General features: G+C 33.0%; 1 long non-coding RNA gene across 1 annotated transcript; it reads left to right on the top strand.

Moving 5' to 3' along the window:
• The first annotated feature begins 779 nt into the window (after window positions 1-779).
• Window positions 780-5,680, top strand: LOC145676989 (uncharacterized). The gene is made up of 3 exons (XR_014129575.1): window positions 780-1,078; window positions 3,629-3,697; window positions 5,492-5,680. It is a non-coding gene; the product is annotated as an uncharacterized LOC145676989 (long non-coding RNA).
• Window positions 5,681-12,635: the final 6,955 nt, after the last annotated feature.

Here is a 12,635-nt window from a genome sequence, read left to right as displayed (position 1 = left end):
AGGGCGGATCCAAGGGGGCTATAGGGGCTATAGCCCCCCTTGACCCTTAGGTATACACTGAATAAAATAGACTTCAATCCTGTTTTACACTGGATAAAGCGGCAAACTATGGTTTAGCCCCTCCCTTGATCATATCCTGGATCCGCCACTGGATACATCTGTAGGATTTTTTTTTTAATATTTTGCGAATACTGTTATGCTAATATGCAGTTCTTGATCCAATAGACGGGTAATTTCTGGGGTCTGTCGATGGCATTCGCCACACGTTGAATATATCCTTTACTGTAGGACGTTTGTGCTCATCTTGTTGCTACCTGTTTTACGCAAAACTTAATAATAGAACGAAGAATTATCTTCTGAGACGGCGCCTTAATGTTGTAGTTGTCTTGTGCTAGGCGATGAAACATCCACTGGATAAATGCTTGCATAATATGTTCAATTTATGTTTGTATCCATGCTGGGATGGTTAAGGATCAATCATTTGAAAAGAAACAACATTTACAGCTAGAATTCAAAATTTGAAATATAATTCAAATAATATTAGCACAAATTTCCATGTTCTTATACATCAAAAATAAAGTGTGTTCTATTGTTCTGGAATATTTTGTATAATTACAAAACGGTCAAATTTCCAAAATTATGAAATTACCATAGAAAAATTAGAAATTAAGTCTTAATTGCCAATAATAAAACTATCGCCAATAATGTATTTTTAAAAGTTGATTATTCCTTGCATGGCAAAATATTACTTGGCATGGCAATTATTCGTTGCATGGCAATCTTTAGTTTTTACTAAACAAAACTGACGCTCAGAATTTTCCAGAGATTGACCACATATGGACTGGTGGACACTTCAAACCAAGTTCTGATTCTGATGAAACAAACTGGGTGTGGTATACGTCAGGGAAATCCATTCCTGCAGCATCAAATGCAACAGAAGAAAACCTCTTTCCTCCTTGGTCGGATGGTGCCCATAAAGTGGGCATGGATTGCCTTAATATGGATCGTTGGGAGCATGATCTTCCAAAGATATATGGTCTAGAGTGTCACCATGTTCAACATTTCTTGTGTGAGAAGGGCAAGTTCATAATCTTTTATTATTATATTTATAACGCTTTTCTTAAGTATTAAATAGTGTAACTGAGATTGTTTTCCACGGCATACTGTAAAATCAAGTCTACCATGTACTAAACAATGAAATATTACATTGATACGGAATATACTTTTGAGTTACAGCGTAGAATAATGAAACTTGCACATCCAGACTTAAAAGAGATCAACATGTGTGCGAAATGCTACATTTCATCCCCTCTTTATGCATATGTGAAGCTTAAATTCAGACGCTGATAAGATAGGGTATGTTCCACACAGCTATAGATTTGCGTTGGAAATGATCGCAATCACATTATTTTTATCTCATAAAAGTATAACAGAAATAAAACTATAATTGTCAGGTAGTTTTTTAATTAACTACCTTTACATGCAATGATAACGTTTACATATTTTGTGGTTGATATACTCAGCTGCATCCGTTTGCAAAGCACCTTGCGCATATACTTTAGTGTAGTTGATGATTTTCCGAAAGTATCACTTTTTTCTGGTTGTGTTGAGTGAGCAAATAGAAACGGTAGAAGTATTGTACTTATAAAACGTCCCCAAATATATTACAAAGTAATACAGTAATAAAATTATAAGCATACTCGATTGGGTATAGAGGCTTTGTTTCCTCCCTTGCTTTTCTTTCACTATATATTTTATTACATCCCTTAGAATACAATTTCTTCTTAATAACCCAAACATCTTAGTCTTCTCTTTTTCAATCACATTCAATACTTTTCCTTTCTCTCTGTTATTCCCAACCCTTCCTTATTGCTATCCGTTCAATCTTGCTAATTTTCTATGTTCTTTTTCATATTCTTATACATTTTTGTACCACAAAATACGGGTTTTTCTCTTCCTGAAACCTTCTTTCGAAATTCCTATGATTGTTTTTATTTCCCTTTCTGACTAGGTATACAGGGCGTTTCAAAACAATACCGACAACGTTTGGGAGGTGATTCCTGATACCAATATGAGACGAAAAGTATAGACCAACCTGGGTGCACAAATGCTTCCTTTCAAAGTTATAGGCTGTCGAAAATATGAAAAATGAACTTCAAAGGTCCATAGCTCCAAAACTATAGGACGTACAGTAGTCGGGTCAAAATTTTACTTAGGAACTAATATGAGCGCTATCCAAAAATAGAATCATAAGGTGCTCACACAACAATTTTTACAGATGCAGTTTGGGTATTAGAAGTACTCACATTCGGACCCAAGAGGAACGGGAATGGGGAATGGCGGAAACTTCATAACGAGGAACTACATAATTTATATGGTTTTACCAAACATTGTTAGGGTCATCAAATCTATGGGGCTCAGGTGGGCAGGTCCTGTAGCCAGGATGGAAGAAAGTAGGAACATTTTCAAAGTCTTGACTGGAAGACCAATCAGAAAACGCCCATTAGGAAGACCTAGACGAAGATGAGAGGACAATAATAAGATGAATTTCGCAGAACTAGTAATACAAAGTAGAAACTGGATCCAGTTGGCTAAGGGTAGAAGTCAGTGGAGAGCTTTCCTGAACGCGGCATTGAATATTCGAGTTCCATACGCCATAAAGTTAGTAATTTTCCTGCAGTGTCGGGAGCAGCGTAAATAAAGCTACATGTAGCAAGAATCCATAAATTTTGCTTGTAAATGTGCTCGTTCTTTCTTTCCGTGTACAATCCGCGGCAAAAAACCTGCAACATGAGCATATAAGTTTATTGTGAAATGACACAGTCTTTTGCTCCAAAATAAGTGTGCACGGGAGGAGGCTGAGGTTTATCCTGGCGTGATTCGTTCCACTTAGACGTTATGTTCATTCCCTGTGCTATTACGCGTAGTTTCACAATAAACTTACATCTTCAGGTTGCAGGTTTATTGCCGCGGATTGTACATATCTCTTAAATTTATTCTCTCGCGTACAACCTTTTTTTGTGTATACCATACTTAAATCTCAATTTTTTAAATAATCTGCCTAGAAATTTGCCGTCCTTAGCCCAGACTTATGTGACAGGCTTGGTTGTACCACTTACATTGAATTGCCTTTGTAAGTCTTAAAATAATAATAAAAAAGGGTGAAATTTTGTACGAAGTAAATATCAACACAGTGCAATCATTTAAATACTTCTCAATACCACAAGATGAATAATGTTGTTGAACCAATAGAAAGCTTTATTTTCTGAAACGGTAATACGTCAGATATTAAACAATGATTCGTCACATCTAGCAGAAACTATTGTTGTTTGACAATGCATAAATATTGCAAGGCATCACCAGATTTTTCGCATATTATTATTATTATTATTATTATTATTATTATTGTGCTCGAATCTAATGCTGACTTGCATAATTTTGGAGGGAAAAGGGTACGCATTACTTCGAGTAAATACAGTCTTTAGTTTTAATATAGAGAAAAAATATACGGTAGCAACTGACATATAAATAAATAAAAGTCATAATCAAATATTGCCTAACCTAGCTATTTGTAGCATATAGGCTTATTAGCACAATTTTAATTAAAAATCGTGCTTTTCTCTTTCAGAAAATTGCACAATTAACGGGGAAACAAAATCATGTGCTGATTTGACAGACCAAGAAATTGATATTCTGGGTAAGTGATATCAGGTTGTTATTAATATGTTTTCCAATTTCTGAATATTAACATTAAATTTTAACATTTTATGAATGGACAATCTTCTAAACTAGTAGTATAATTTTTTAGGATACGAAATATGAAATCAGTTCTCCATATATGCCACATACTGTTTAAATTATAAATACCAAAAATAATAATATAACGACTTTGGATTCATAGTCTAATATTACAAACACTATGCAAAATATCAACACTTTTAAGATATTGCTTAAGAGCCTTCTTTTTCATCATCATCCTGTCTCTTTTCCAATTGCCATCCGAGTCGAGCATTGGATCAAAGTTTTCCATCTAGCTCTTCCTCTCCACATTTCTTCCTTTTACATCTTTTCTACTTTTCAGTCCTCTTCTCTGTGTTCCTTCACTTTCTACAATATTTTTCTTAGTCTTCATCTCAACCCTCTTTCGTCTTCTTTGATATCTCTTTCCTTGCTATCCTTTGCTCCTCTACTCTTTTTGTAAGCCCCCTCATATCTTTATATTTTGTGTATGCACCTTTGGCGCCTGAGATCTGGGTTCAATTTCTAGTGAGAGTCCATATCATTCGAATCTCACGTTAATCTTTAGGGTCGGATCTTATATAGGTAGTCGTGGTGCTGAAAAGGAAACTTGTAATTAAAACATCCTGGTTGGGTCGCCAATTGTAACTAGAGAGCAATGCTATAATTCTAACATAATAATAACAATCTTAAACCTGAAATTTGAATGAATCGAACGAAGTAAATTAAAATAACAAATATTTGAAAATTCTAAGTCAGAAAGCCAGTTGGGCTGAAAAATCTAATAACTGGGAAACAAATAAACTAATAAAATTAAGATATGCGTAAATGCATAAAATAAATTCACTAGAGTAGGATAGAAGATATTTTCTTTCCTTTCGTTTAGAGGTCAATCGAGCACGTAGCGGACTCAATACACACAATCAGCCAGTGTTTCACTTTTGGATACACTTCGCTTGGAATTTGCCTTCTTTGGAAATGGAATATAGGTTCGCTTCAGATAGCGTAACGAGTTCAGATATAGTGATTTGGGATCTCTAGTTTATCTAGAAACCTTGAGCATTGGTCACGACATAACTGAAAACCTGAAATGCTAAATGATCTGTCAAAACTAGAAAGTATTATTTTGAAGCTGATATATGATCTACATCCCCTTGCCAATGCCCTGCTATGAGATCTAGTGTCAATACGGCTCAAAGTACTTGTAGTAACTGCTAACAGAATACGCTGTCTGCATTAAACTTTAATATTGCGAAAGTAGCAATGTTTTTTCTTAGTTTCATCGAACACTAGTTTTTGGCACTTAGATCATGTAGCATTTTAGGTCTTCAATTATCTTGAGAGGATATGTACATTCACTCATTAATCTTAGTAACTTAAGTGACAATATCCCCCAAGAACAGTACTTCGTTTTCAATTGGAAAAGATTGTGAAAGTTTGCCCGTAATTTCAACACTGCCAGGATTTCCTTTTATATATACGAGGAGATTATCATACCACAGTGTAGTAAATTATCCCAGCTTTAAATTATATGTCCAACGACAGAGTGAAATTCCAGATATATTCTGAATGTCATCTAGGTATTATGACTTCCATGCTTCGTTGAATAAGAGGCCCTCGAGAGTTAAAAATGCCCCCAATCCATTACCAAATACTTCTGTATCTAATTTATTTACAAATGTACTGTAAACATATGTTAAGAATTTCTAATATTCAGATGAAGATTGTGTACTAAATAATTTTTATTTTTCAGATGTGGGAATTGATTTTGACATTCCAGGTGCTGGTGACCATCTTGAGATTTTAGATCCAAAACCTGATAATGTTGTTATTCTCTAAGACATTCCTTTCCTGTTCTTCAGAGATAAAGAATAGTCATTAAAACTCGACGAATATCCTGATCTTGTTGAGATTTTACGAATAAAATACTTTTTCCTATGAACTGGGTTTCTTGATTCATGCCATTTTAACAACGTTATGTTCTCAGTAAATACAGAGTGATTTAATGTCAATATATATTTCGGACTTAAACTGACTTTATTGCACAGTAATCAAGGAGGTAGTAGTTACTGGTTTCAGCAGATGACATTTCAAGACGATGATACTTCATCTCTAGACACAAACCCAGGGCTCGACTGCATAACAGTGGTGCTACCACAGCAACTGCGGTCCTAATCTGCTGTGTAAGAAGCTGAATGCTCTGGAGCTTCACATATTACACTTTTGACTCAATAAACAGCCATAAAAATTATAAGGGTGCGTCTGGGGAACGACGAGTTCACATCTTGGGTTAGCCACGACCAATCCTTATCTCGGAGAAAGCTTGACTAAAATAGTTCCGAACAATTATGGTAAAATACTGTAGTATCACATCCTGTTGAAATGCAACAGTATTTACAATGTCATCAACTACCAACTGAAGATCCAAAAATTGTTCCAATGTATCTAGGTACGTGTTTCCAGTAAAAGTTCTGTAAAAATGAAGAGTCTGTACATTCTTCAACGAGTCACCTCCAAACCAATGTCCGTTTGTTTAGAATGAAGAGTTTATATGTCCACTTCAATTTCCTTAACTTCATGAATTTATGTGATGCTCATTCTGGGCAACAAATTTGAATCCCTTTACATCCCTTAGCATGTGTATTTTTAAAACTTTTTCTTATTTAAAAATCTTCATTGCTTTGCTAACGAAAAGAATATACTGTATCGACATTTCTCAATAAATAAAGAGGAAAAGGAAATTTGGATATAGAAATACGTTCTTTTCTTCATTAGAGCGGAGAGTTTACATAGAGATTTTTACATTCCCAACTTACCTATATCCCGAAATTCGGCACTTCCTGAATAAAGAAATGAAAATTAAAATATTATTGGAATAACTTCTTGTTCCTGTACCTTAGAAGCGGAATTTTCAATAATATTGAAACATGTATTTTCTTATTGGACCAAACATCCGATATATTTCAGACAAAAATTTTTTTGTAGGCCTTATATCTGGAGAACTACCTAGGTACACTCATGTCCAAAATAATTGTCGCATATCTATAACTGTCTTCTTGTAAGAATATAATTTGATAATGATTTTGCAGGGTACTTTTAATACTAATACTATGTGTACAATCGGGAAATGTGTATATTTGTGGTAAATTTCATTGGAAAAGAATTATAAATACGAAAATTAGCTTCAGTAAAACAAAATGTTGCTACATGGACAAGAAAGTTTTATTTTCGTTTCACTGTTCTTATTTAGTACTCTTTTGACATGAAATTTGCCACATTCATGTCTTTGCCGAGTATACACATAACGTTATAAGAAATACCGGGCGAATTCGTAACCAAATTATATTCCTACAACAACACATTTATAGACATGCGACAATAATTTTAGACATGAGTGTACATATAGTGTAGCCAAACCCAAACTATCACTTAACTCAGTCATTATCATCATCATCATAGGTATTCTGCCCTTGTTGGCATGTCACTGCCGCAGCTGAGAAGCTTCCATGCTTCACGGTCCTCCGCTAACCTCTTCTTCTTCACGTATGATATTTCTGTTTTTATATCACCCATTATGTAGTCCTTCGCCCCTCTCATGCCGAGTTTCATGACTAACTTTGGAGATTTTTGAAATACTCATTTCTTGGTCACAAGAGGAGTATTCTGTACAAATTTCAAAGCTCTATCTATTCATTTTTATTTTCGAACTATGAAAGGAGAGAAGAAATATGGTAGTCGTGAAAAAATATATAATTGAAACATTTCAAGGAATTTTCACGTTCCATGGCTTATAGATACCGAAAAGTTATTTTTCGACATCTGTCAGTCTGTTGGTCCGTTGAGCCTGATACACACTCAGAGGTCATATAGTTCAACTTATCTTAACCAAAGTTTAGACTTAAGGTTTTGACATGATCCCCAGTTTTTTTTTTTTTTTTTAACTTTTCTTCTTGCCCCTAAAAATAATGGTACTTTACTTAGTTTGTTTAAATAAACAATTGCGATTTTTAAAAGACAGTTTGAGAAAATAATTTTGTTTATATTTTATAAATCAATTTTCCAAAATCAAGTGGTATAAGTCATTTCTCTGGCAAAAATCAAGAAGTAGTAGTTTATTCTTGGGGTGTTTTCTTTAGGGTGATTTTCTCAAAAATGACTCAGGGTATTTTCTTGACACTTCATAAATAAATATTTCATAAATAACATTATAATATGGCATAGCTCATTTGTTCTGAAAAAAAAAATGTACAAGATAGTCCATTTTTAGTGATGAGTTTTTTCGGACGATTTTCTCGGAAACGACATTTTGTCCACATTTCATAAATATTTCATTAAATACTCTATAACAGTGGTTCCCAACCTAATTTCTATCACGATCTCTTTTTATCACATCCTCTTGCCAGCGACCCTTATAATTTCTAGTTTGTACGTAATAAGCTTGTATGGGATTTTTAATATACCTATTGCGAAGATTTCATGATATCCAATAGTAAAATCCATTTCTTGTCTATAGTAGACACAATAACTTCCCTAAAAGCGAATGGATAAAAGCCAAATTTGGTTAGTTCATTCATATTACAAATATTGAATCCGATCCGTCATACTGTTTTAAAATGGAGGCCGCTTGAAAATTTTAAAACTTCATAATTGCTTGATTTTGAGTCATATGATAAACAAAGTGATTTCTAATTTTGGTTTAAAAAAACTTGGACAGTTATTTAATAAGTAATTGAGTATTTTAATTTTCGAGAGGCCGTCACTTTGAGTTACCTCATATTGTTGTCAATTTGGTACATTGTTGGGTATGTGTTCAGTATCACCAAAAACTGTTAAAAGCAAGTTGTTTATGACACATTTAAAATTAAGGAAACAAATAAAGTCCTACACGAAAAATCTTCCTTCATTGTGGCCAGCTTGCTGAAGAAAAGATTATTCACTCACACACACATAGTACGTTATCTCATTAGACCTCAATTTTAATTGTATTTCAAAATGCACGTATTGTTGCATTTGTGTTTTTCAGGTATTTCAATATGAAGTTCTGATTAAATTAGTATCATACCTCTTTCATTTAAACTGATTTTTAAACAACTCTGCACCTGTTGAAAATGTTTAGTAGACCTATTTTTTGTTATTCTTAACAGTATGTATAAAAATAAAAATTTGCCTGTCAGAACAAAATTCAAAATAATATTTAAAAATATTTTCCGGTATTAGATCCTAATCGTACTTATCTCTTCCGCTTATCTCCGCGACCCCCTCCCCTCCATGAAACACTCTAGCGACCCCCAAATTGAGGAATTCTGCTCTATAAGATTGTGTAAATTAGCTATTCCTTACGAAAAAAGTCACAAGAGATAGTTCACTCTTGGAGATGAGCTTCTTTTTAGCCTACTTTCTGAAAAAAAAAAAATGATATGATTTTGGCCGTACTTCATAAATAAATATTTCATTATTACTCTTGTTACGTTGCATAAATCATTCCATGAGAATAACAACAGGGGATAGTTCACTCTAGGAATTTTTTGGCAATTTTGTAAAATACCACTCGAGCAATTTTTTCTATTATTTTATAAATAAAGATTTCATTAATAATCCGAACATAAGACGTATGCTATTTCTTATGGAAAAATCTGCAATTAGTAGTTTATTTTTGGGGATGAGTTTCTTTATTTGGTAACGTTATCCGGAAACGCCTTATAATTTTGTTCGTATTGCACAAGAAAATGTTCCACTAATAACTGCAGCACTACATGTTTTAGTTTAAGGAATTGGAACGATAAAGTTTAGTGCGGTGGCATGTACCTTTTACTTTAAAATATTTTAATCAATATAGTCCTATTTGTTTGGACAGAAACATATATCTATAAATCAGAGCATCACTTCCAAGTGAGCAACTAACACTTTTTTCTCACTAACAGAAGCAATACAGAATGAATATAAGTATGAGATACACATAATAAGCTACTTTGTTGAACTTGTTAGAGAACGCGATAGGTAGAAATCTAATTTTCAATACCTGATTATACATTTGAAATTATTTTAAGATTTTTCTGTCATATAAATAAGTACGAAGAATAGATTTATAGTTAGTAATTCTATAGAAATAAAGTACACAATCTTTCTGTTGCTTCTTTGCCCAATGAAACCACCACCCGGGAAAATTAAGCAGTGAAACATGATATGTAAATTACTATAAAAGTAATGTTTGCTATTTGGGTGTAAATACAGAAAGGATAAATGTACACTTTTTATTTAGCTACCCACTGGGTATTTATTCGACTTACATCACTATGTGAGAGGCATCGTCTACAGTGGGTTCCTTCCACATGACCAGGTGATCAATCAGGACGTATACAAAGAGATCATGTGGTGTTTGCTTCGTGCAATGCGCTAAAAGAAACAGGAGTTGCGGCAATCCCTCATAAATCGTGGTTGCTGATTCACGACAGTCCACTAAGCTACAGCAGTTCATAGTCAAAAAGAACATCGCCGTTCTGGACCAATTCTCCAATTCACCATATCTTGCTCCTATAGCATCTTTAGTTTCCAAAGTTGTGGATAATATCAAGGGACTGCATTTTGAAAGCGCGGAAGACGTCACTTAACAACGGAGTTTCGGAACATCCTGACAAAATCCTTCCGGTAGTGAATAGAGGCATGGCAGAGACAAATGGAGAACTTTACTGGAGTGAAGGAGGATTTGAAGGGGACATCATGTACTGTTTACTTTGGCATAGAAATAAATTATCAGTACTACCAGTATTAGGTTATCATTTTTAGACAAGCATGTTATTAAATAAACAACGACATAAGAAGAAAATGTTAATCATTCCACAGCCAAAATTCAAGCACCTCATTCATTTAACTCTATTCAAGCCGGGTATTGGAAATAAAAGATATGTAATATTGGAAATACAGGTGGAAAATATTATCCTTCTTGTAGTTTCACTTCAGGCAGTAAATAGTAAATAATATACAATAGTAGTAAATAATATACAATATTATGATTAAAAAAGATATATCCGGAATGTAGGCGATTGTTTTATTTTCACGTAAAAGTTATTGAAACGCCCAAGTGGAGGATTGGCGTTATTTATGGATTAACTAAAGTTATTTATGGATTGACCATATTAGTGGAAGAAAGTTTTCAGGATGCTCAGATGTTTTGTTAAGATGATAGATAATATTGTTGATAAGTTATGATATGGTAAATATTGCAATTTCTTATCAATTCTTCAACCGATAAAGGAACACTAATCAGAGCCTACTTAGATCTATATGTAGTTCTATTCAAGTAGCTGAGGTAGTCTCTTTAGGTACTCGAATGAATTCGGAAGTCCATTAGGAGGCTGAAATCATTCACTAATTTCATAGAAGTGTAAGTTGCACGTATCTTTTTTCAATTAATATTTTGAACTTATATTTCAATCTTCAAGGTTTAAGAATTGTATTTGGAAAAAGTTCTATCTGAGAAGGTACAGCAACAGAAGTGTATGAATACTATTCTTGAAGATTAGTATTGCAGTGTATAATATTAGTTCTTTTAAACTTCTAATTATGAACTTCTTGTGCATTTAGTTTCTTTTCTCTTTAATAATAATAATAATAATAATAATAATAATAATAATAATAATAATAATAATAATAATAATAATAATAATAATAATAATAATAGAGAAAGATAGAGTCGAGTCAAGCAAAAATTTATTTCGGGAGGGATCCAATGCTTTTGGGGTTCAAATTTAAGGATAAATTAATGAAAAGTAAAATTATCTTTAAAATTAGATTAAATTTACAGAAAAAAAATCGGGATTTCGGAGGGGGTTCGGATCCCCAGACACATCCCCTGCGTACGTTTTTGGATAGGGAAAATGTCTCTCATTATTATTATTATTATTATTATTATTATTATTATTATTATTATTATTATTATTATTATTATTATTATTATTATTATTGTTATTAGAGAGAACCACAGATAAGTTATATTAGTTCAATACTGTTTTTCTTGTCATGTTATTACATATGATAGTGTTCTGATATCATACAAAGTGCTGTGTTTTGCTAAAAGCTGTTTGTGGCATTGAAATAAAGATTATTATTACTATTATTATATTTCCGATTTTGTGTAAAATGAATTTGAAATAAATTTAGGAAGCTTTTCGAATATATGTGAATTCTATTTTTTTTTTGTAATACAATTTTTATCGCGTCTTGAAAAAAAAAAAACGTGTAGATTAAACCATATATAAGTACTATTAAATTTGGACCTAAAAGTAATGGTTACCCTGTATAATTACTGTATATTATAAACTGTGTGTGTGTGAATTGGGTCTATCAGAAACTACTCACAAGAAATAATATCTTTGGAACTTTTAGGAATTTTGTTAGATTAGTTTAATGAATATTAACTTACGTTGTGTTACATTTAGCTGGAAGACAAAATTCATGCATAATATGTATATGATTGTGATGTGATTTATTTATATTGAATACCAACACAATAATAACCTGATGAAAACAACTCACATACATAGATCAAGAAATACGTTTGGAATAGACTACCAAATGCAGAAAGAATGTGAATGAAAAGACATTCCTTGATAGACTCGTCGACTACAGACATACGTGTAAAACATAATAAATAATACGATCGTTTCCTATATTTTGGGAAAAGTTGCTTTCAATATCCAGTTTCTCCGTTTTTCTCTTGAATCTAATGACCTTCCAAAACACAACAACAACAACAACAAATGTTTTGCAAAGGCTTTTAAGAAATGAAGATTGTCATATGCTGTCGTATGTCCAACTGACCAACAGAGGTGAATTTAACATTACTAACATCAACACTAACCTTACTTCAATATGGTCAAGTTCCATAACAGACAGGTGGC

This window comes from Thermobia domestica, unplaced genomic scaffold, assembly GCF_964235325.1.
Source record: "Thermobia domestica unplaced genomic scaffold, izTheDome1.hap1.1 HAP1_SCAFFOLD_503, whole genome shotgun sequence".
NCBI classification, from domain to species: Eukaryota; Metazoa; Arthropoda; class Insecta; order Zygentoma; family Lepismatidae; genus Thermobia; species Thermobia domestica.
The sequence above is the reverse complement of the archived record's forward strand: the minus strand, read 5'-3'. Positions and strand labels throughout refer to the sequence as shown.